Raw genomic sequence first — 26,024 nt, 5'->3', positions numbered from 1 at the left:
AAGGTAGGAAGATCTTCAGGGGCTTAGTGTTAGGTTTATTTAAGGGGGGTTTGGGTTAGATTAGGGGTATGTGGGTGGTGGGTTGTAATGTTGGGGGGGGGGTATTGTATGGTTTTTTTTACAGGCAAAAGAGCTGAAATTCTTGGGGCATGCCCCGCAAAGGGCCCTGTTCAGGGCTGGTAAGGTAAAAGAGCTTGTAACTTTTTTAATTTAGAATAGGGTAGGGAATTTTTTATTTTGGGGGGCTTTGTTATTTTATTAGGGGGCTTAGAGTAGGTGTAATTAGTTTAAAATTGTTGTAATATTTTTCTTATGTTTGTAAATATTTTTTTATTTTTTGTAACTTAGTTCTTTTTTATTTTTTGTACTTTAGATAGTTTATTTAATTGTATTTATTTGTAGCAATTGTGTTTAATTTATTTATTGATAGTGTAGTGTTAGGTTAATTGTAGGTAATTGTAGGTATTGTATTTAATTAATTTATTGATAGGGTAGTGTTAGGTTTAATTATATCTTAGGTTAGGATTTATTTTACAGGTAAATTTGTTATTATTTTAACTAGGTAACTATTAAATAGTTCTTAACTATTTAATAGCTATTGTACCTGGTTAAAATAATTACAAAGTTGCCTGTAAAATAAATATTAATCCTAAAATAGCTATAATATAATTATAATTTATATTGTAGCTATATTAGGATTTATTTTACAGGTAAGTATTTAGCTTTAAATAGGAATAAGTTATTTAATAAGAGTTAATTTATTTCGTTAGATGTAAATTATATTTAATTTAGGGGGGTGTTAGTGTTAGGGTTAGACTTAGCTTTAGGGGTTAATACATTTATTAGAATAGCGGTGAGCTCCGCTCGGCAGATTAGGGGTTAATAATTGAAGGTAGCTGTCGGCGATGTTAGGGAGGGCAGATTAGGGGTTAATACTATTTATGATAGGGTTAGTGAGGCGGATTAGGGGTTAATACATTTATTATAGTAGCGCTCAGGTCCGCTCGGCAGATTAGGGGTTAATAAGTGTAGGCAGGTGTCGGCGACGTTGAGGGGGGCAGATTAGGGGTTAATAAATATAATATAGGGGCCGGCGATGTTAGGGCAGCAGATTAGGGGTACATAGGGATAACGTAGGTGGCGGCGATTTGCGGTCGGAAGATTAGGGGTTAATTATTTTAAGTAGCTGGCGGCGACGTTGTGGGGGGCAAGTTAGGGGTTAATAAATGTAATACAGGGGTCGGCGGGGTTAGGGGCAGCAGATTAGGGGTACATAAGTATAACGTAGGTGGCGGTCGGCAGATTAGGGGTTAAAAATTTTTATCGAGTGGCGGCGGTGTGGGGGGACCTCGGTTTAGGGGTACATAGGTAGTTTATGGGTGTTAGTGTACTTTAGGGTACAGTAGTTAAGAGCTTTATAAACCGGCGTTAGCCAGAAAGCTCTTAACTCCTGCTATTTTCAGGCGGCTGGAATTTTGTCGTTAGAGCTCTAACGCTCACTTCAGAAACGACTCTAAATACCAGCGTTAGAAAGATCCCATTGAAAATATAGGCTACGCAAATTGCGTAGGGGGATCTGCGGTATGGAAAAGTCGCGGCTGAAAAGTGAGCGTTAGACCCTTTAATCACTGACTCCAAATACCAGCGGGCGGCCAAAACCAGCGTTAGGAGCCTCTAACGCTGGTTTTGACGGCTACCGCCGAACTCCAAATCTAGGCCTCTGATTGCAATTGTATAAAAGATAGAAAAATATATTCAAGAGATTATCCTCATAGCAACAGAATTCTTAATTAGTCTGTGAAGGAAAAGGTATATCAGTGCCCCCCCCCCCCCCCACACAATTTATATAACAGATCTTTTATTCAAAGTCAGACAACAAGTTTCTAAAGAGCAGGGTTCCAGACACAAAGCTGCATGATTTTCTCTGACACAGGACAGAAGATTGACATTTCATTTCAACAAAAGTGCCTCTGATGGCATTATTTAAGATACCTGAGCTATGAATTAGATAAGCAGGAATATTTGTAATGTTTTCTTTTTGCAGTTGGGTTGAAATAATACATGGAAAACTATATATATAGAAACATTGAAACAAAAATACACAGTCAATGCAAGAATAAATCATCACAGCTAAATGATTCAGTATTGATGATGATAATTGACTAATGTGTTTGAATGCAGGATCGTTTTCTCTGTGGTGAAATTAAAGGGACATTATCCCCAATTTTTTTCTATATTAATTCAGATAGGAAATACAATTTTAAACAGCTTTCTAATTTACTTCTATTATTTAATTTGCTTCATTCTTCAGATATCCTTTGTTGAAGTAATAGCAGTGCACATGGGTGAGCCTCTAGTGATTGTTCAGCTGTGGTATACTTGGTTTGTTCTCTCACACGTCCGTCAGTTATGATGTTATTTTAGCATGTTGGTATTGTATTTGCAGCCTCTTATTATGTATGTACTCATCTACTATGACTGAACACGCTGAATTTATCACATTGCTTCAGCATTTTTAGCTTACCCTAAAGGAGTTCCTACTATAGAGGGTTTATTCACCACTAATTTAGTACCATTTGTCATATATCATCTGGGATCACTGGATAACTATCATATTATTTTTCTGCCATTTTACTCTATTTATGTGTTTTATTTGGTTGTGGGTTGTGGGTGTGTCACCTTCCTCTGGTAGGAGGAATTTTTGGTGCTTGCACTTAACAGTATTCATTTATATCCGTATAGGGTGCACACTACATGATGGGAGGTTTATTGACACTTTGGTATATAACTGCTCTTGAATTTGAGTATAAACCTCAATGATGCTGCAGGCTGACTTGAGCATTATGACATACACTGGTGGTTTTGTATGGTTTTAACCCTTTTTGAACTATGCACTTTCTCTAATGTTTTTTCACTTTTTCACTTTTGTCTCCCCCAGTATCATATCTGTTTAGTTTGGTTTACTCTGTTCACTGTAAACACATTTTATACACTGTTCTGTTCAGTCACTCGAATCCCTAAGTTATAAATGCTCATCTTTATATGAATGGACACATCATGTCTAGCATTTTTATATTATTGAGGTTTATACAAACTTGTGCTATCTCATCTATGTTCACATATTCAATACAATGCACACATAGTACTAATCTTGCATTATAAGTATGGTCTGTCAGGATGTCACGATCCGTTCATCGCCATGTCACTGCGGCTCCCAGATCTCATCTGTGTCCTTACCACATCACGTTACTAGGCAACGTGACGTGGCCTTCCTGGGACACGCCCTCTTATGTCACAGCTTCCTCTCGTCACTGGCTTTAAAATGCCGGAGTTTTCTTCTGGGCCCGTTTGTCAGAAGTTTTTCCTGTTCGTGGCTCAGTGAGTTCTGCTCTCTTCTTATATTTAAAACCTGTCTGCTGGATATTGACCCTTACCTTGCCTGACTACTCTGCTGTCTAATCCTTTAACCTGTCTGCTGGATATTGACCATTGCTTTGCCTGACCACTCTGCTGCCTTATCCTCGAACCTGCTTAAAGGGATATTGAACATTGCTTTGCCTGACCACTCTGCTGCCTTATCCTCAAACCTGCTTAAAGGGACATTGACCGCTTTGCCTGACCACTCTGCTGCCTTATCTTCAAATCTGCTTAAAGGGACATTGAACATTGCTTTGCCTGACCACTCTGCTGCCTTATCCTCAAACCTGCTTAAAGGGACATTGACCATTGCTTTGCCTGACCACTCTGCTGCCTTATCCTCAAACCTGCTTAAAGGAACATTGACCATTGCTTTGCATGACCACTCTGCTGCCTTATCCTCAAACCTGCTTAAAGGGACATTGACCATTGCTTTGCCTAACCACTCTGCTGCCTTATCCTCAAACCTGCTTAAAGGGACATTGAACATTGCTTTGCCTGACCGTTCTGCTGCCTTATCCTCCAACCTGCTTAAAGGGACATTGACCATTGCTTTGCCTGACCACTCTGCTGCCTTATCCTTAAAACTGCTTAAAGGGACATTGAACATTGCTTTGCCTGACCGCTCTGCTGCCATATCCTCAAACCTGCTTAAAGGGACATTGACCATTGCTTTGCCTGACCACTCTGCTGCCTTATCCTCAAACCTGCTTAAAGGGACATTGACTATTTCTTTGCCTGACCACTCTGCTGCCTTTTCCTCAAACCTGCTTAAAGGGACTTTGAACATTGCTTTGCCTGACCACTCTAATGGATCATCATCTGCCTGTTCAACATTGCTACTGATTTCTGCATTGTCTGACCACTCCTACAGTATACCCTCAACCTGCATAAGTCTCTTTACCTTGTACTTCCCTCATCTCAACAGAGACTGCTATGTGACCCTGCAACACCTGTGAGTACAATTATTATCTTTTATTCTTTCCTGAGTGGGTCACGTCCTGGGTTCCTCTCAGTGTGCTAGCGTGTGTTTATCTTATCACTCTAGCAGTTGGGTTAAATCCTGGACTGATTCCTTATGGCGGATAGTACAAACGGGCCATAAATGGACCCCACTGAGTTATCCATGGCCGTAGCCCACCAGGGACAATTGCTTGGATCCCATGCTACGCATTTGCAATCCCTGGACGTAAAATTGGATCAGATAACTGCATTATTACAAAGCCTGGTTGCTCCAATACCATCCAGTCCTACCTCTTTGGGTTCACCCCCTCCTTCAGTTCCTGCAACCCAGTCACAAGGGCTACTCGGCCCAAGGATACCTCTTCCTGACAAATATGACGGAAATCCCGAAGAATGTAGGTTTTTTTTTAACCAATGTCGCCTTCATTTTCACAACAGCCCTGCTTTGTTCACTACTCCCTCTTCTAGGATAACATTCCTTATATCCTTGATGAAAGGAAAAGCCCTGGCCTCTGTATCCCCTTTATTTGAAAAGAATGATCCTATACTTCAGGATGTGGATTCCTTTCTGTCTGTATTTGCAAATGTCTTTGACAAACCTGGAAGGTCTTCGGCTGCTGAAGCTTCCCTTTTAGACCTACATCAGGGAAACCAACCTGTGGCTAAGTATGCAATTGAATTCTGCACGCTTGCAGCGGAGACCTCTTGGCATCAGGGAGCTCTTAGAGTAGCTTTTAGGGACATTCTGAACGTCTCAAAGATGAGCTGGTGTATCGGGATCTCCCAGAATCCCTAGAAGATTTGATTAAACTTTGTATTAGACTTGATGCCAGATACTGCGAATAACTACAAGAAAGAGAGAGAATTTGGAAGCCTTTAACTCGTTGATCATTTCGTCTTGCTCCCCGTTTCTCCAACCCTGTGACTCCTGCTTCTCCCTCTACTGATCAAACAGAACCTATGGAAGTAGGTACCATAAAATTAACAGAAACCGAACGCCTGAGAAGACGCTCACTTGGCCTATGTTTATACTGTGGTCTTAAGGGAGATCTGTTGAGGGACTGTCCTACCAGACCAGTAAAAGCCAGGGCTTAACTCCAGACCGAGGGACTGATTTAAAGGGACACTCAATCAAAATGAAACTTTCATTATTCAGATAGAGCATGCCATTTTAAACAACTTTCCAATTTACTCCCATTAGCAAAATGTGCACAGTCTTTTTATATTTAAAATTTTTGAGTCACCAGCTCCTACTGAGCATGTGCAAGAATAAGTGTGTATGCATTTGTGAATGGCTGATGGCTGTCATATGGTACGTGTATGCATTTGTGATTAACTGATGGCTGTCACATGGTACAGAGGGAGTGGAAAAATACATAACTTTTAAAATTGTCAGAGAAAAAATCTAATACTCATTTGATGTTCAGACTAAGTGCTATTATATTGTCTTGTTATTTTGCATTTGTTGATTATGCAAATCTACTGTATTGACTGGTCCTTTAAGCCAAATCGAAGTCCCTTCCCACAATAACAAGCTATTTGTTCCAGTAACTCTTTATCTTGGAGATCATACTTCATACTCAAGGTCTCATTGATTCTGGTGCCGGTGGGGTGTTCATAGATTCTTTTGTAACCACACACAGCATTCCTCTTCATTATAAAGCACACTCTGTCAAAGTCTCCACTGTCAGTGGTGATACTTTGGGTTCCGGACTTATCCAATTTTCTACCAAACCACTACTGTCTGCTGTTGGAATTCTTTATTCTGAAACAATCAGTTTTGATGTCATTCCGACTCCTCAATTCCCTATTATTTTGGGTCTTCCCTGGCTCCAGTTGCACAACCCTACTTTTTTGTGGACACAAGGCGAACTCACTTCTTGAATTCATCATGTCTGACCAATTGTTTTCATGAACCCGTTAAAGTACCAGTAACCATTGCCCTCATTTCCGATATCTCTGACTCCTTACCCACTTCTTACCAGAACTTTGTTGATGTTTTTTTCCAAAAGAGAGGCTGAACGCCTCCCTCCACACCTTCCTTTTGATTGCCACATTGATCTGCTCCCAGGAGCCCCTTTACCTCGTGGGAAGACTTATCCTCTTTCAAGACCTGAGAATATAGCTCTGGAAGAATATATCAAGGATAATTTGGCTAGAGGGTTTATTAGACCCTCTTCTTCACCCCTAGGGGCTGGTTTCGTTTTTGTGGAAAAAAAAGATGGAGGTCTTCGACCCTGTATTGTTTTTAGAGGTTTGAATCAAATTACCATTCAAAACAGCTACCCTTTACCTCTAATCCCCGAATTGATCACTTATCTTCAAGGATCCACAATTTTTACCAAATTGGATCTTCGTGGCGCATACAACCTCAATAGTATGTGCTTTTAACACCCGCTATGGGCATTACGAATATCTGGTCATGCAATTTGGGCTCAGCAATGCCCCTGCAGTTTTCCAACATTTTGTAAATGAGATTTTTCGGGATTATTTGAATGTCTTTGTCATCATATACCTTGACGATATCCTAATCTTTTCACAAAACTAATAAGATCATGTGTCCCACATCAGGAAAGTACTTTAATGTCTGAGAGACAACCATCTGTTTGCTAAATTGGAAAAATGTTCTTTTCACCAGTAATCCGTACCCTTCATGGGATATGTAATATCCAAGTCTGGTTTTGACATGGATCAAACCAAGCTCTCAGTTATTTTTGAATGACCGAGACCTGATTCTCTTAAAGCTCTACAACGATTCCTGGGCTTCGCCAGTTATTATAGGAAGTTTTTTAAAAGGTTTTGCAATCATTACGGCACCCCTTACTTCCCTCACTAGAAAGGGACAAAATTGCAAAGAGTGGTCTCCAGAGGCTATCAAAGCTTTTGATTCTCTTAACAAGTCCTTTTCTTTAGCACCTATTCTTTGTCATCCAAATCCAGATTTCCAATTCATTCTCGAAGTGGATGCTTCCTCTGTAGCCGCTGGAGCAGTCCTTTCCCAACGTATACCAGAGACTGGTAAAATTCATCCTGTCGGTTTCTTCTCCAAGAAATTCACCTCTTCAGAATTAAATTATGATGTAGGCAACAAAGAGCTGCTGGCCATCAAAATGGCTCTGGATGAATGGAGACATTGGTTGGAGGGTACCACTCAACCTTTTTCAATACTTACTGACCATAAAAACCTCTTTATCTCCAGACAGCCAAACGTCTAAACTCCCGGCAAGCTCCTTGGTCTTTATATTTCTCACGTTTTCATTACGTTCTCTCCTACATACCCTGTACAAAAAATATAAAGGCTGACGCTCTTTCCAGACAATTCCTATCTTCCAATACTCCGGACTCTTGCACTATTCTCCACCCTTATGAGGTCATAGCCCAGCTATCAGCTTCTTACTTACATGACTTACAAACTGCTCAAGAGGATCTCCCTTCTTCTTGTAAACCTCCTGCTGGTTTACTCTTTGTACCTGATTGCCTCTACTCCAAAATGTTACATTGGGCTCATGACAGTCCCCTCTCTGGACACCCTGTTATCAGCAACACTTCCAAGAACCTCAAACAATACGCCTGGTGGCCCTCTTTAACTCAAGATGTCAAAGATTATGTTTCTGCATATACTCAATGTGCTGCCTACAAGACACCTCGTCATCTTCCTTCAGGCCTGCTCCAACCTCTGCCCATTCCTCACCAACTATGGACTAATTTGTCCATGGATTTTATTACCAACCTCCCTCTTTCAGCTGGAAACAACACTGTTTGGGTTATTGTCGACAGATTCACTAAGTCAGCCCATTTTGTTCCATTGTCTGGCTTGCCCTCTGCCAAAACCCTTTCTGGACTTTTTCTTCAACATTTTGTAAGATTACATGGGTTCCTCTCGATATCGTCTCGGATAGAGGGGTACAGTTTGTTTCTTGGTTTTGGAGATCTCTTTGTAAACACTTTGGAACTACCATCTCTTTGTCTACTTCACATCATCCACAATCTAATGGACAAACCGAGAGGGTAAACAAATGCTTGGAGACTTATCTTAGACATTATGTGGACCATCAACACTCCAATTGGACTCACCTCCTAACTCTTGCAGAATTGGCTCATAATGCCCGCTACAACACTTCTCTTAAGACATCTCCCTTTCAAGCAGCCTTTGGATTCCAACCAAGAACATTTCCTCTTTTAACTCCTCTCTAAAGCTTCTAACCGATATAAATTATATGCTGATCTGAGACGGAAGAAGGCCCCCAGATACCGTCTTGGGAATAAGTTTTGGATTTTGACACGTCATCTTCGTCTCAAGCAACCTTCTTCTAAATTGGGACCTCGTTATGTGGGTCCTTTCTTGATCTTGGGTCAAGTTTGCTCTACTGCTTATCGAGTTGCACTGCCAAGAACTCTCAAAGCTCATCCTGTTTTCCACATTTCTCTTCTTAAACCTGTCACTTCTAATAGGCATTCCAAGTCTAAGTCCAAACCTCCGCCTCTTCTCATTCATTGACAACCTGAATTTGAAGTTAGTCATATCTTGGATATAGAAGAAAGACAAGAAAACAGTGCATATCTTGGACTCCAAACTTTGTGGCAAGATTCTATACTATCTCATCCATTGGAAGGGTTACCCGGTTACTGAATGGTCTTAGGAACCAGCCAGACAGGTTCATACTCCTGCTTTTAATAAGGCGTTTCACAAGGCTCATCCTTCTAAGCCAGGTCTTGTCCCCCTGAGGGGTCCTTGAGGGGGGGTGCTGTCATGATCCGTTCATCGGCGTGTCACCATGGCTCCTGGATCTCCTCTGTGTCCTTACCACATCACGTTACTAGGCAACGTGATGTGGCCTTCCTGGGACACACCCGCTTATGTCACAGCCTCCTCTCGTCACTGACTTTAAAATGCCCGTGGGAGTTTTCTTCTGGGCCCATTTGTCAAAAGTTTATCCTGTTCATGGCTCAGTGAGGTCTGCTCTCTTCTTATATTTAAAACCTGTCTGCTGGATATTGACCATTGCTTTGCCTGACCACTCTGCTGCCTTATCCTCAAACCTGCTTAAAGGGACATTGACAATTGCTTTGCCTGACCACTCTGCTACCTTATCCTCAAACCTGCTTAAAGGGACATTGAACATTGCTTTGTCTGACCACTCTGCTGCCTTATCCTCAAACCTGCTTAAAGGGACATTGACTATTGCTTTGCCTGACCACTCTGCTGCCTTTTCCTCAAACCTGCTTAAAGGGACTTTGACCATTGCTTTGCCTGACCACTCTAACGGATCATCCTCTGCCTGTTCAACATTGTTACTGATCTCTGCATTGTCTGACCACTCCTACGATATACCCTCAACCTGCATAAGTCTCTTTACCTTGTACTCCCCTTATCTCTGCAGAGACTGTTATGTGACCCTGAAACACCTGTGAGTACAATTATTACCTTTTATTCTTTCCTGAGTGGGTCACGACCTGGGTTCATAACAGTGTGCTAGCGTGTGTTTATCTTATCACTCTAGCAGTTGGGTTAAATCCTGGACTGATTCCTTACGGCTGATACAGGATTTATCATAGATTTGCAATTATGGTTAATTTGTCTGTCGAAATAAGTTTTTTTAGATTATTGCTGATCTTTAGCATGTGTTGGGGATACATGGATCTTTCTCCTTGTCTCTTTTTTGTTACACACTTTATTTGTATTTTTATTTGTGTGTTTTTTATGTTTCCAGGATATGTTGTCTTGATAAAGGCCCGACTTGTGGCCTGAAACGTTGACACTTACTTTTAAAGAATTTCCTCAATAAAGTGTGAAATAATTTATATAAACTTCCTGTGAGTGCCCAATCCTGCAAGACTATTACATATTGTGAATAACATTTGGATAGTACCCAGGTAATCTATGGAATACTAAAGGTAGAGTGCTAGGTGATCAATCTCTCTCTCTCTCTCTCTCTCTATATATATATATATATATATATATATATGTATATATATGTATATATATATATATATATATATATATATATATGTATATATATATATATATATATATATATATCTTTATACACACAAACATAGAAACAAAAATACACAGTAAATGCAAGAATAAAGCATCACAGCTAAATGATTCAGTATTGATGATAATTGACTAATGTGTTTGAATGCAGTATTGTTTTCTCTGTGGTGGAGTTAAAGGGACATTAAACCCAATTTTGTTTCTATATTAATTCAGATCCGAAATACAATTTTAAACAGCTTTCCAATTTACTTCTATTTTTTAATTTGATTCATTCTTCAGATATCCTTTGTTGAAGAAATAGCAGTGCACATGGGTGAGCCAATCACATGAGGCATCTATGTGCAGCCACCAATCGGCAGCTACTGAGCCTATTTGGATATGCTTTTCAACCAAGGCTATAAAGAGAAAGAAGCAAATTAGATCATAGAAGTAAATGGAAAGTTAATTGAAATTGCACACTCTTTCTAAATCATAAACAAAAAATTTTGGGTTTTATGTCCCTTTAAGAAAAAAAAAATCAACTTGGAAAGGCCCTTAGTGCAACTAGTGTAGTAAAGCCTGACCACAGAAGTTATTATAGAAGGATTATAGTCATTCTATCAAGCACTATTAAATGCAATACTTCACTGGATTAATGTAGAAGTAAACAAACCTTTCTGTAACGAATAGCAGTTAATGTTCATCAATAGACAAGGCCCTTGATTCATAGATACCTGGGGCCAAGATCATGTTCAAAATTCAATGAGCATTCACCTACGTTGTCTACCAGAGGTGTATTTTGGCCTAAGCAAATAAGCGACTTGCCTAGGGTAGCAGATAGGGGGGCAGCACTTTCTGAGTCTGTATATATATATATTTATATACTGTATTTATAAATATTATTACTGCACACATGTATACTGTGTACACATGTGCAAGCCCCTCTGAACATTTAGTTTGAAAATGCCTTAACAAAAAAAGACGTTATATCCTGACCAAAAAATAGACGTAAAACCTTGAGGGGCAGTGGGAGGGGGGAGGCGGCAGCAGAATTTTGAGTGTCTAGGGCAGCACAAAACCCATTAATTTTGATCTGCAAGATATTAGGTTTACAGAAGGTTTTATTGGATCTACCCCGTGATGTTGAACAAGGTAGAATAACCAATGTGAGTTTGCTTGATTTGGATATTTTCACTTTGATAAAAATAAAACAAATGCAAAAGGAGTTTTGCAAACAATAAAATAAGTTTTAAAAATCGTACTTACTAAGGACCAGTTTACAAGTGTCACTCTACAAGTGGCAGTAAAGATTTTTGCATGCATGGGTTAGAACAATGTGTATTACAAATTGAAGGTAAACATTTTGTGTGTGAGCGAAACATGACACACATTAACTCAAGGACTGCGAATATTGCAAACATGCTCCCCATAAGACTTCAATGGAGAGCGATAATGGCCTCCTGGAGGAGAGCATCGACGGAGGGGATAGTGACCCCCCCCCATCGTAGCAGTGGAGCGGTCCTGGGGTTCATAAGAGCCCCGCGGAAGTAGCTCATCCTCTGTTCAGTCCCTGCAACCACAAGGCGAAGTTGGTTCTGGGGCTTGCGGTTGCAGAGACTGTGAGGATGAGCAATATTGCAGAGGACGTGCAGCGGATAGCGGAATCAAGAGGCCTGGCTTGGCTGAAGTCTTACCTGGCTGCGGCACATCTTCCAGGACCAGAACCCACGGCGGCTGATGGCGGGACGACACACGGCAGGGCGCAACAGCGGTCCAGGCCTCCGGAGCGGCTGTCCCCAGACAACGGCAGGAGCAGGAGGAGCGGAAGCGGCGCTGGGCATGTGCAGACGGATCCTGAGCCCAGGCGCCGGTCGTTGAGAGGAAGAGGTGGGTCGCAGGAGGCAGCGCGTACGACGGCTGAGGAGGCCACGAGGAAGACGCCAGTCGGGAGCAGCAGGACGGCAGGTAAGGCCGGGCGTGGGGAGGGGCTGGGCCTCGATCAAGAAAAGAGTGGGCGGGTGACGGCGGCTCCAGTGAGGAGGCCTACAGCTCCGGGGACCAGCGTTACGGCGGGGGAGGGAGCTCCCCTGGCCGCTTCATCGCTGAGGGAGCAGGGAGAGGAGATAGAGGAGCAGCATGGGTGTGCTCCGGTTAGAGGGAGAGCACGGGGTGGCCAAAGGGGTTTTGGAAAAGGTAGCGGGAAAGGGACTGGGGAACCCAGGAGTACAGGGAATGAGACTCCTGGGGGGGGGGGATGCAGGTGAATGAAAGGGGGCAAAATGAAGGGGTAATGGGGGGGGTCCCACATCTGGGGCGCATACAAGGATAGTAGGGAAACCTCAGAAGGGGATAGGGGGGCAGTCAGTGAGTAGGCTGGAGGCAAATGACCCTGGGAGAGCAGGAACTAGTGTGGCATTAACAGTGAGAGGGCCACATACTGGGGGAGGGGGAGTTGGTAGCAGTTATGATAGGGGGGGGTAAGTGGGAGGGGTAGACCGTTGGGGAGGGGGAGTGGCATGTCAGGGCAAGGTGTTACTGGGGGGAAGGGGGGGAGTGGTCTAGGCAGGGTTCCTAGAGGAAAGGGGAAAGGAAAAAGGGGGAGGGGGGGGTGGTAGAGGAGAATGTGTCATTAGGACTAGGCAGGGCCGTGATAATGTGTCCAATTTGTTTTCTATAGGTGGTGTGGATGAGCCGGAGGGACAGAGGGGTGGTGGGGCAGATGACTCTGCTGAGGCGACGCGTCAGGACCTGGATGGAGACGCACTGTGGATAGATTATTCATACAGTGATCTGGAATCGAATGATCCTGGTGAGGGGCCTTCATCTGGACCGGTGGGCACACGGCAGGTAGGGGACCTGGCCGCTTTACAGCAGCTGATTAGATCCTTGGGGGCCGGGGGAGGCGGGTGGGAAAGTAGAGGGCGGAGTGTAGAAGGTAGGATAGGGCAGGGGTGTAGGGAAGGGAGTATCAGGAGTGGGGGGGTTGGGGAGCAGGTTAGGGATCTCACTGTCTCCTCTCTGCAGACAAGGCCTCGGGGGGAGGACCCCCCGATGCGCCGCAGCCCAAGAAGGTCGGGAGCTGAACGGCGAAGGGAGAAATCCCGGTCGCCCAGGGAGAGAACGCAACGGAGGAGGGAAAGGCGCTCGCCCACATGGGGGAGGCTCGATAGGTCACGTGAGAGGAGCAGTCGAAGGAGGAGATCTCGGTCGCCGTCCCAGAGGAGGCAGACACACAGACCTAGAGACAAGGAGGCTAGGCCGCAGCCTGAGGCTGGGACAAGGATAGCAGCGGAACCGGTGGAAGTGACAGGAGCTCCGACGGTGCCCGGAAACAGAGGTGAGGGTGCTAGCACTGAAACGGGCGTGGCTGGAGGTGTGCATGGATTAGGTGTGCAAAACGTGATGAGTGGTATGAGGGATCTGCTTACGCAGTTCGAGAGACGTCTGGCGGGGCAGCAGGGGTACGTTGCAGCAGCATGGGGTGTAGGGGGGACAACTGTGGGGGTGAGTCAGGTAGCGGAGCCGGTGGGGCAAGGTCTAGGGGGAGCTGCGACGGTGGCAGGTGGAACTACGGCTACTGGGGGGGTTCTAAAGGTGCCTGAGAACGCGTTGAGGAGGCCCTGTCTATGTTCGATTGGGCCGCTGGGGATCCATCTCACTCAGGAGCTTAAGGAGAAAATATGGAAGAGAGAGTTCTTGGAAATATTTTCTCTATTACCATTAGAACAGGTGCTCGAGATAAAAGAAGATACAAAAGGCGACAAGGAGAAGAAAGAGGAAGACGAAAGGAAGAAGAGATATCGTAAATTGCCAAAAACTCTTTCCAATTGGTCCAAGGCATTCTGTATTTTGGCGGCGGTGGTGGGTGAGAAATTCTCAGAACAATGCTCTGCGTTGTTCTGCTATCATGACGAGATTTCGGAGGCTTATCGAACTTATGGGGGTTTAGCGTGGTGGCGGTATGATGAGCAGTACCGGCAGCGGATGGCGGTGCGACCGGAGATGCGATGGGACGACAGGGACATGGGGATATGGCTGGACTTAATGACTCGTTGCGGGGGTCCTTTCGTGGCATCGGAGGATCGGGGGGCAACAGTACAGCAGCTGGCAATAGTGGGGGGGAGCAGCAGTTGCCATTAGGAAGGGACTCTGCTTCCAGTATAATGAGGGGCATTGTAAGTTCGGGACCGGGTGCAAGTACAAACACGCTTGTTCAGGATGCAAGGGCGCCCACTCGTGGGCGAAGTGTTTCAAGAGAAATTGGGGGAGGTGGAAAACAGGGGGAGGTTGCTGCTAAGGGCCAGGACTCCGGTGAAGGTAGGAAAGATGGTTCCTTGGCTAGAACGGTTCGCTAAGGTATGGGGTAGGGCGGGGGACACGGAACTCTTGCTTACGGGTTTTAGCTCGGGGTTCTGGATTCCGTTTGTGGAGAAGCAAGGGGTTCAAATTTCGGGAACTGCCGGAGGTGGTTCAGGGAAAAATTGATAAGGAAGTAGCATTGGGGAGAATGGCTGGCCCCTTTTCGCACCCACCTTTCAAAAATTTGAGGGTATCCCCACTTGGGGTCGTTCCCAAAAAGGCGGTTGGGCAATTCCGCATGATCCACCATTTATCATATCCGAAGGGGTCTTCGGTCAATGACGACATTGATCCCGCGGTAACGGCAGTGAGGTATGCGTCTTTTGATAAGGCGATAGGGTTGGTGAGGGAGGCTGGCGTTGGCGCATTGATGGGGAAGGTGGATGTGGAGGCTGCCTTTCGGCTTTTACCAGAGCATCCGGTTTGTCATCACTTGTTAGGTTGCTTTTTCGGGGGTTACTTTTATGTGGACCTTTGTCTCCCAATGGGGTGCTCCATATCGTGTGCATACTTTGAGAAGTTCAGCACCTTTGTGGAGTGGGTCGTAAGGCAACGTTCAGGGTTGTCATCAGTCGTCCATTATTTGGACGACTTTCTATTTGTGGGAGCCACTGAGGCATCGGATTGTGAGAAACTAATGGACCAATTCTTTAAGGTGGCCGATGAATTTGGAATCCCGGTGGCACACGACAAAACTGAAGGTCCGGTCACCACATTGAGTTTTCTGGGAATTGAAATTGATTCCATACGGATGGAATGTCGGCTGCCTATGGACAAGCTTATTGACCTACAAGGGGTCATAGCCGCGGCACTCAGGAAGCGGAGGCTTCGATTGTGCAAGGTCCAGTCATTGGTGGGCAAGCTGAATTTTGCTTGTAGAATAATCCCAGTGGGGAGGGTTTTCTGTAGGAGGCTCTCTTTGGCAACGACGGGAGCCGCAGGCCCCAAGGCATGGATTGTTTTGGGAACAGACCTGAAAGATGATCTGAGAATTTGGTTATTGTTTTTGGCTGATTTCAACGGGCGGGCTTTGGTCCAAAGTAAAGCGGTAACCAATGAAGAGCTGCACCTGTTTACGGACGCAGCGGGGTCCTTAGGTTTTGGGGCTTACTGCCAAGGGAGCTGGGTGGCCGGAAAATGGCCAGCCAGTTGGGGAGCTAAGGGTTTGACGAAGAATCTGGTCTTTTTGGAGTTGTTTCCACTTTTGGTGGCAGTAAGGGTATGGAAGGATAGACTTCAGGATAGGAAGGTTGTATTCCACTCAGACAACCTGGGGGTAGTATTTGCGGTTAATAAACTGACGTCTTGCTCTCTCCCGGTGGTTCGCCTGCTGAGGCTGTTTGTGCTGGACTACATGAGGATGAATGTGCTATTTCGCGCTGTGCATGTTCCAGGTTATTTGAATACTGTGGCTGATGCTCTTTCTCGCTTTCAGTGGACGAGGTTCTGGGAAGTGGCGCCAGGAGCGGAGAAGGAAGGAATCAGTTGTCCACCAGACTTGCTGGAGCTGGAGGCTTGGAACTAATCAGAGTTGCAAGGGGAGCGTTAGCTCCAGGTACGTTGTGTGCTTATGTTCGAACATGGAGGCAATGGTTGGAGGTTCTGACAGATAGGGGCATAGTGGCATCTAGGGAAGATTGGATCCGGGGTTTAATGGCATGGATTGGGGAATGGGGTGAGAGGGGGCTCTCTAGGGCGTCGGTGAGGAGGAATATGGCAGCTTTGAGGTTTTTGTTTAGACTGTTGGGATGGGAAGACTTAACAAAGTTGTTTCTTATCCAGTTGGCGGTGAAAGGGACCTGTAAGAAAAAAGTGGCGAAGGACAGCCGTCGCCCTATTGGTTTTCAGCTCCTGCTGAGGATTTTAGCGGAGTTGGAGGCGGTGTGTACCTCAAGGTTTGAGGTCGTATTATTCAGGGCGGCTTTCACGACAGCATTCTTTGGGGCTTTCTGAGTATCGGAATTGGTTGGAGCAAATAGAAGAGATGTGGGGGGCCTACAGGCCAGGGATGTGTCAATTAGGGACAAAGTAGTCTGGATTTGGCTTCGGGGGTCCAAGACGGACCAGGAAGGGCGGGGTAGGTTGATAAAGCTGGGGGAGGCTCAAGGGGCAGGATGTCCGGTAGCCGATGTTAAGGCATTTTTGGAGGTCCTCATTTGCCGTTGTTTGTTCACAGTGATGGCTCGAGTTTATCTCGCTTTCAATTTTTGGCGGTGCTTCGGAAGGCATTAAGGGGCTTGGGGTTCAAGGCAGAGGAATTTGGGACGCATTCCTTCCGGATTGGGGCTGCCACTGAAGCTGCCAGTTTAGGGCTGGGGGAGAGTGTGATTAAGCGGATTGGTGGTAGGAAGTCTGGATGTTTCCGTTTATATGTTAGACCAGACCTGGTGGCTTAGTATGTTCTTTGTTTTATAGGTCCTATACAATGTTGGATAGTGGGCCATTCCTATATATATTGGGCCCGGAAGGCAGCGGCAGTGATGGACGAAGGTGCCCAGTTGAAGTTTCAGGAGGAGACAGTGTTTTTACGTTGGCTTGGGGTTAGAGGTCTAAGGTGGGACCAAGTTCTTAGGAAGGTGGTAGACCATGCTAGGTTGTTTCAGCCCCCAGATATTTTAGTCATCCACGCCGGGGGCAACGATTTGGGCTTTTCAACCGAAAAAGACTTGATTGATAGGATTAGGAAGGATTTGGGGAGATTGAGGGAATTATTCCCTTGGTTAGTAATTGTTTGGTCGGACATCGAACCCTGATCGGTGTGGCGGGCGGCATGGGATTTCAGGAAGTTGGAGGCCTCTAGGAAAAAGGTTAACAGAACAATAACCAGTTTGGTGGGCAGAATGGGGGGGTTCAGCATTCGCCACGTAGAATTTGAAGGGGAGACAGGTCGTTGTTTTTTTCTTGAAAGATGGGGTACACCTCAATGAGGTGGGCTTGCACCTCTTTAATTTTAACATCAAAGAAGGGGTGCAAAAGGCCTTAGCCCGGGTGGGGGTGGCTTGTCGGTGACGAGCTGTGGCGGGGGTGCTTGTTTTTTCAGTAGGTTAGGTAAATGGGTACCTCCCTAAAGAGGCGGGATAGAGTTTGGGGAGATGTACCTGGTGATATGCCAGTGGAAGGTACAGCTCTGTGGGCAAGCAACCCAGGTTATGGGGTTTATTGTGTTAATGAGTTAAAGTATTTGTTTAATATGTTATATTTTATAAAGGATTTAATAAATGCGGGCTACGGCCTTTACACCCACTTGTGTGTCTAGTATCATTTAAGCGGAACGTATGCATAGTATGGGGTCACTTGACATTACATTAAACTCACAACGATATACCCGACAGAACTTATTAATATTTAACATATAAGAAAATGTTAGTTTTAGTTTAAATATATAAATATATATATATATATATATATATATATATATATATATATAACTGTATAAATATTCATACAGATATATAAGTATAAATATATATTTTGCATTTAACATAATAACATATTTAAAAATAAAAATAATTATTTTTTTCTATGTAAAGGACATTGGAATGTAAAATATGCCTAATGAGCTTTGGGTTGCACGCTGTAGGTCTAAAGCGGTGTGAAGAATTAGTTATCTTAAAGGGACACTGAACCCAATTTTTTTCTTTAGTGATTCAGATAGAGCACGTAATTTTAAGCAACTTTCTAATTTACTCCTATTATCAATTTTTCTTCGTTCTCTTACTATATTTATTGGGAAAAGAAGGCATCTAAGCTTTTTTTTTGTTCAGAACTCTGGAAAGGACATTTTTATTGGTGGATGAATTTATCCACCAATCAGCAAGGACAACCTAGGTTGTTCACAAAAAATGGGCCGGCATCTAAACTTACATTCTTGCATTTCAAATAAAGATACCAAGAGAATGAAGAAAATTTGATAATAGGAGTAAATTAGAAAGTTGCTTAAAATTGCATGCTCTATCTGAATCACGAAAAAAAAATGTGGGTACAGTGTCCCTTTAAGGAGCGTTATGTAAATATAAAATATTAAAAAAATATTAATAATCATTTTATAGTTACTGTAAAATATACATATATATTCTAATGATTTTTTTAGCATATTTAAGTACATCTATAAGTACATTTATAATAATTATTTACATTAATGAATGTTTTTATTTTATATTTAATAAATACATAACTCAGCTTAATATAACTCATGTCGGGTTAGCGCACATGGAACAAGATTACAAGTTGTGGGTTAAACCCGTGCGTTAATGGTGCGGTAAGCTGCATACCGCACAAAATCCAAGTTCCCACTTGCCGTGCTCGTGCACGTATTTCCAGATAGAGATCAATGGAGAAAAAATGTAGGAAAAAAACACCTGTGATTGCAAAATCGCTAACACATTTTGTTATTCCCCATTGAAGTCAATGGAGAAATTAACAGTTTGACAAAAACCTAACACCCTAACATAAACCCATAGTCTAATGAGAGAGGCCCAACACAACACCCAGGGGGTAAGCACTGCTTTTTCTTCGTACTTTGATACCTTGTCTAATGACCCCTAAACCACCACCCCCCCCTACATCACCAACACTAAATAAAGCTATTAACCTCTAAACCTCCGTCCCCCCACATTGCAAACACTAAATAAAATGATTAACCTCTAAACCGCCATCCCCCCACATAGCTACTACTAAATTAAACATATTAACCCCTAAACCGCCATGCCCCCAAATTGCTACTATCTTATTTGTTGCAATCTTAGCTATTTTCTTTTCTTTTTGTAATGTTAGGTTTTTTATTTTTAATGTAATGTTAGGTTTTTTCTATAATGTTAGATTTTTTATTTTGTGTAATTTTATATTTTTTTATATTTTCTGTAATGTTATTTCTATTTTTGTAGTTTAAACTTAGGTTTTAATTTTTTCACAGGTAAGTTTTTATTTATTTTAATGTAGTTAGTATATTGTAACTTTAATTTAAATTTAGGGGGCGTTAGGTTTAGGGGTTAATAGTTTAATTTAGGTAGTTGCGGTATGGGGGATGGAGGTTTAGGGGTTAATATGTTTATTTTAGTAGTAGGGATGTGGGGGGATGGAGGTTTAGGGGTTAATGGGCTTATTTTAGTAGTCATGATGTAGGGGTATGGTGGTTTAGGGGTTAATGGGTTTATTTTAGTAGTCGTGATGTGGGGGATGGTAGTTTGAGGGTTAATTATTATTATTATTATTGGTTATTTGTAGAGCGTCAATAGATTCTGCAGAGCTAAAAACATAGAATACAACAAAACATTTATAGGGATCAAACGGGTATTGGTCCCTGCCAAGAGTTGCACTGTTGTAGTCAGCTCTTAAGAAGGTGATCTACAAACAGCTGGACTCTTAGGCTTACAAGGGGGTCCAAGGGGATAGCAATGGAGGAGAGGAACTGGTATAAAGAAAGGTTAGTGTAGGTTGTATGCATCCCTGAACAGTAGAGTCTATAGGGAGCGCTTGAAGCTGGGGAGAGTCTTGTGGAGCGAGGCAGAGAGTTCCACAAGATGGGAGCCAGTCTTGAGAAGTCCTGTAAGCGGGAGTGTGATGAGGTAACAAGAGAGGAGGAGAGGAGGAGGTCATGACCAGAGTGAAGGGGACGGGAGGGAGAGTATCTGGTGACAAGGTCTGAGATATAGGGGGGAGCAGTGCAGTTAAGGGCTTTGTATGCCAGAGTGAGAATTTTGTGTTTAATCCTAGAGGCAAGAGGAAGCCAGTGAAGGGATTGGCAGAGAGGTGCAGCAGATGAAGAGCGATGTGTAAGAAAATGAGCCTGGCAGAGGCATTCATTATGAAATGTAAAGGAGCTAGGCGGCAGCTGGGGAGATCAGAGAGGACGGAGTTGTAATGGGTTTATTTAAGTAGTCGTGATGTGGTGGGACAGCGGTTTAGGGGTTAATGGGTTTAATTTAGTAATCACAATGTGGGGAGATGGCGGTTTTAGGGTTAATGGGTTTATTTTAGTAGTCACGATGTGGGGGGATGGTGGTTTAGGGTTTAATCGTTTTATTTTAGTGGTCACGATGTGGGGGCGGCGGTTTATGGGTTAATAGTGTAGTTTATGGGTGTTCATGTACTTTGTAACATCTTTTTTATGGGTTTTGTGAAACTTTTTTGTTTTGCAAAATCCATAACTACTACAGATCTTTGAATGCAGAATGGATCAATGCGGTATAGGCCATAACGAATGTGGTAAAGCCATACCGCATGATTTGTAATACAGTGTAGCTGACCATTCCACACTCAAATGCCATTTTTTAGCGGTAAAGCTATACTGCACAACTTGTTATCTTTGTTATGAAGAATTAATGTACTTCTGTTAGGCTTTGGGCACATAAACCCATCAGGATTACACTAATTCTTCATTTGCACTAACCCGACACGCGTTATATTAAGGTGTGTTATGTATTTATTAAGTACTAGTGGTAAAGCCTGTGTACATGGGCCATTTTCTGCAGTGCAGTGGTCCAACTTGCCTGCGCACTCGCCCCGGTCACGCCCTCTCCTGCCCAGCCATGCCACCCCCGCTGTGCATGCACCTCCGTGTACACGGGCCATTTTCTGTAGTGCAGCGGTCCCACCGATAAAATTTATTAACCCCTCATCCCCCAACCCCCACATTGCATCTACCTAATAAAGTGTTTAACCCCTAATTAGCTATTCACCCACATCGCAATCTAACTAATAAAGTGATTAATCCCTAATCCGCCATTCACCCACAATGCAAATAACCTATATACAATATTAACCCCTAAACTGCCAACCCCCCACAACTCCAACTACCTAATTACACTATTAACACTATTAACCACCAACCCCCCACAATGCTAAGAATTAATATAATCACTAAGCCCCCTAACCTAACACCCCCTAAGTTAATTACATAATTACATAAAATAAAATAAATTAATTAAGTACCAACATAAAAAAATCCTAACTTAAAATTAAAAAAACTAACATTACATAAAAAACTAAGATTAAAATAAAATAAAATAAAAACTAACATCACATAAAAAAACTAAGATTAAAATAAAATAAAAAAAAACTCTTTTAGGCCTATTGACTTGTAAGAACTTAAATGTACATCAAAGGAGAAACATTGTGAATGTTTTTGACTCTCTGCTTGTAAGTGTTTGAATCTATTTCAATAAAGTCTTTTGAAAAAGAAAAAAAACAAAAAAACGTTAATATTACAAAAAATGTTGGGTGGTATTGTATTTTTTTTTTTACAAGTAAAAGAGTTGATTACTTTGGGGCAATGCCCTGCAAAAGGCCCTTTTAAGGGCTATTTGTAATTTAGTATTGGGTAGGGAATTTTATTATTTTGGGGGGCTTTTTTATTTTATTAGGGGGATTAGAGTAGGTGTAATTAGCTTAAAAAAATTGTAATTATTTTTTATTTTCTGTAATTTAGTGTTTTTTTTTAACTTTAATTTATTTTATTTTATTGTAGTTAATTGTAGTTAGGTTATGTAATTAATTTAATGATAGTGTAGTGTTAGGTGTAATTGTAATTTAGGTTAGGATTTATTTTACAGGTAAATTTGTACTTATTTTAACTAGGTAGCTATTAAATAGTTAATAACTATTTAATAACTATTGTACCTAGTTAAAATAAATACAAAGTTGCCTGTAAAATAAATATAAATGCTAAGATGGCTACAATGTAACTATTAGTTATAATGTAGCTATCTTATGGTTTATTTTATAGGTAAGTATTTAGTTTTAAATAGGATTAATTTATTTAATTATAGTAAATTTATTTAGATGTATTTAAATTATATTTAAGTTAGGGGGGTGTTAGGGTTAGACTTAGGTTTAGGCGTTAATACATTTATTATAGTGGCGGCGACATTGTCGGCGGCAGATTAGGGGTTAATAAATTTAATATTGTTGCAGCGACGTTGGGGGGGCAGATTAGGGGTTAATAAATAAAGTGTAGGGTTCGGCAATGTTGGGGGCATCAGAATAGGGGTTCATAAGTATAATGTAGGTGGCGGTGGTGTCCGGAGCTGCAGATTAGGGGTTAATAATATAATGTAGATGGCGACGATGTCGGGGTGGCATATTAGGGGTTAATAAGTGTATAGACTTGGGGTTCATGTTAGGGTGTTAGGTGTAGACAAAAATTTTATTTCCCCATAGGAAACAATGGGGCTGCATTAGGAGCTGAACGCTGCTTTTTTGCAGGTCTTAGGTTTTTTTTCAGCCAGATCAGTCCCATTGTTTCCTATGGTGAAATCGTGCACGAGCATGTTCAGCCAGCTCACCGCTGACTTAAGCAACGCTGGTATTGAGGTGAGATGTGGAGCTAAATTTTGCTCAACGCTCACTTTTCTAAGGCTAACGCCGGCTTGCAGAAAACTCGTAATACCAGCGTTGTCTTAAGTGAGCGGTGAGAGAAAAAGGCTCGTTAGCACCGCACACCATTACCGACAAAAACTCGTAATCTATCCGATAATTTCTATGACTATTTTTTATCAAATAGTGTTTATATGAATGTAACTGTTTATTTTAATGTATTCTTGTTTGGAGCAACTTCTATTTTAGCCCTAACCCTTTACACAAGGGCGCCCATTTAAGAAGCTCCATAGTGAGCTTGTGGGCCCGTGTTTCTGGCAAGTCTTCAGACTCGCCAGAAACAGCAGTTATGAAGCAGTGGTCACAGAGACCGCTGCTCCATAACCTGTCCACCTCCTCTGAGCAGGCACGGGTTGATTGACACCTCCCTGCTGGTGGCCCATTGGCCGCGAGTCTGCAGGGGGCGGCGTTGCACCAGCAGCTCTTTTGAGCTGCTGGTGCAATGCTGAATACGGAGAGCGTATTGCTCTCCGCATTCAGCGAGGTCTGGCGGACCTGATCCACACTGTCAGATCAGGTCCACCAGACTTTGTTAAATATGCCTCAAGGTCTTCAGCAGTGTTAACTTGACGCATGCTAAATTAAATTGTGCTTGAGCAAACACGTTTACTTTCAACTTGTAATCTTTGTTCAAATTAAAGTGGGCAGATATTGCTATATTACTTGTAATCTAGCCCTTAGTGTGAGTTTCCTTCATTTTTAAAGTACTTTTCCAGCTTAATAAATTAATTTATCTGTTTAGGTTGAAAGATTTTATTTTAAATCATGTTTTTTTTTGTCCTTTAAAAACATAAAAATATAGATGAATTATTACTAATAAAATAATTATAACTCTGTATTACCCTTTGCTAGATTTAATTAATAAAACATACATCATTTCATGGCATCTAATTCACTAGTACTAGAATTCAGACAAGCTGTTCAACCTACAATATTTTGTTACAACGCTCTACAATTATTTTCTCAGGCCTTGAAATTCAAAGCCTTTCTGCTCAGGTGAGATATTCTAAAATGATCCTCCAGCACTGCAAGATCCCTAGTGACATTTTCAAAAGGAAGATTTTGCTTTACTTCTCCAAGGGACGTTCCCTTCATTTCTGTATGGGAAGGAGAGATATAGCACTGCATGACATTACAGTTCTGCTGCATTTTCACTGTGTGCTTTCTATTTACACTTCAGATTACATTTTATTACATTTAAACTTTTCACTTTCTATGTTGCATTTTATTTTGTTAACAGCAGTGTATTTAGAATTGTGATTTGGCCTTCATAGTTTCTGTGTAGCTTTAACAAATTAGACTCATACTTTGTATATTTAAGCGTATATTTTACAAATTAGATTGCACTTTTCATGTCATTTATTTAAATTAAAACTGAAAAAATATCAGCTTCAGTTTCCCAGAAGATTTAATTAGTTTCTATGGGCCAAATAATCAAACATTCTCTTGTTTGGAGAGAGAATATATTGCTGACTTCACAGGGGCAGAACCCACTGAATTTTCTTAGAGAAGGGAAGAAACCTGGAAATCCCAGAGAGATAAGAGATGTCTACCATAGAAAGAAATGAAGCACCCTGGGATACAAATTTTTCATAAGGAAGAGAGAAGGTAACTGGAGAACCCCTGGGGCTGATATAAAGACTCTGAGACCTCGTTGACAAATTTAGCAAGGCAGGAGCGGTACAGAATTACCAAGATGCCATGGCTATTGTAAGAAAGTATGGGAGGCCTGATTTTTTTTATAACTATGATATGTAACCCGAAATGGTCTGAAAATGTTTTAAATATGAAAGAAGGTCAAGCAGTTGAATTTTTACCTGATTTAGTGGCAAGAGTTTTTCATTTAAATCTTCAAGAACTTTTTTGATGATATTAAAAAAAAACATGTTTTGGGTAAACCAGCTGCCAAAGTTCATGTAATTGAATTTCAAAAATGTGGATTACCTCATGCACATATTTTGCTTATACTATGTGCACAAGATAAGCCTAAAAATGCACAAGTAATTGATAGTTTTCTTTGTGCTGAAATACCTGGCACTGAAGTAAATCCCTGGTTACATGCAATTGTTACCAAACACATGATACATGGGCCTTGTGGGGAGCATAATCTATGATCTCCATGTATGGTTGATGGGGTTTGCTCTAAGAAATTTCCTAAATCTTTCCAAGAAGAAACTTTAATCAATGTAGATGGTTATCCACGTTACAAGAGAAGTAAAAAAAGTCTTTCAATTGAAATAAATGGTAAAAAAATAGATAACTCTTGGGTTGTACCATACTACCCATAGTTGACATTGAAATACAACCGCCATATTAATATTGAAAGCTGTGCTTCTATAAAAAGTGTAAAGTACATATTTAAATATATTTATAAAGGGCATGACTGTGTAAATATTGCAATTAAAGAACATGAAACACTTCTTCACGATGAGATAACTTCATTTATGCATTCTAGATATGTTAGTGCTCCAGAAGCAGCATGGCAGCTTTTTGGATTTCTTATGCACCATCAATCGCATACCATTGTGCGATTACAAGTTCCCCTTCCTGGAGAACAGTCAGTATATTTTACTGAAGACAATATTGAAACTACAGTAGAAAGAACACATTATAAAGACACAACTTTGACTGCTTGGTTTAAATTAAACAAAGAAGATTTGTCAGCTCATGCATATCTTTACACTGATATTCCTCAGCATTTTGTTTTCCATCAAAAGACAACAACATGGGAGCACAATTTGGATTTGTTTTCATTTAGATTTCTGGAGGCTTGACTTCCGTTTGGGGGAGGAGCAAGTAGGGTGCTGCACGTTGGGCTGCCTTTGCTTACAGCTTGAACCAAACACTCCCGCCTTCAACTAGCCCTTGGCCGTGGACCCTGTTACGGCCTGGGCACAGGATTTTGGGATCCACAAAGTGGAAGTCTGCCATT

Source organism: Bombina bombina, chromosome 5 (genome assembly GCF_027579735.1).
Source record: "Bombina bombina isolate aBomBom1 chromosome 5, aBomBom1.pri, whole genome shotgun sequence".
NCBI classification, from domain to species: domain Eukaryota; kingdom Metazoa; phylum Chordata; class Amphibia; order Anura; family Bombinatoridae; genus Bombina; species Bombina bombina.
This window is presented reverse-complemented; position numbering follows the sequence as displayed.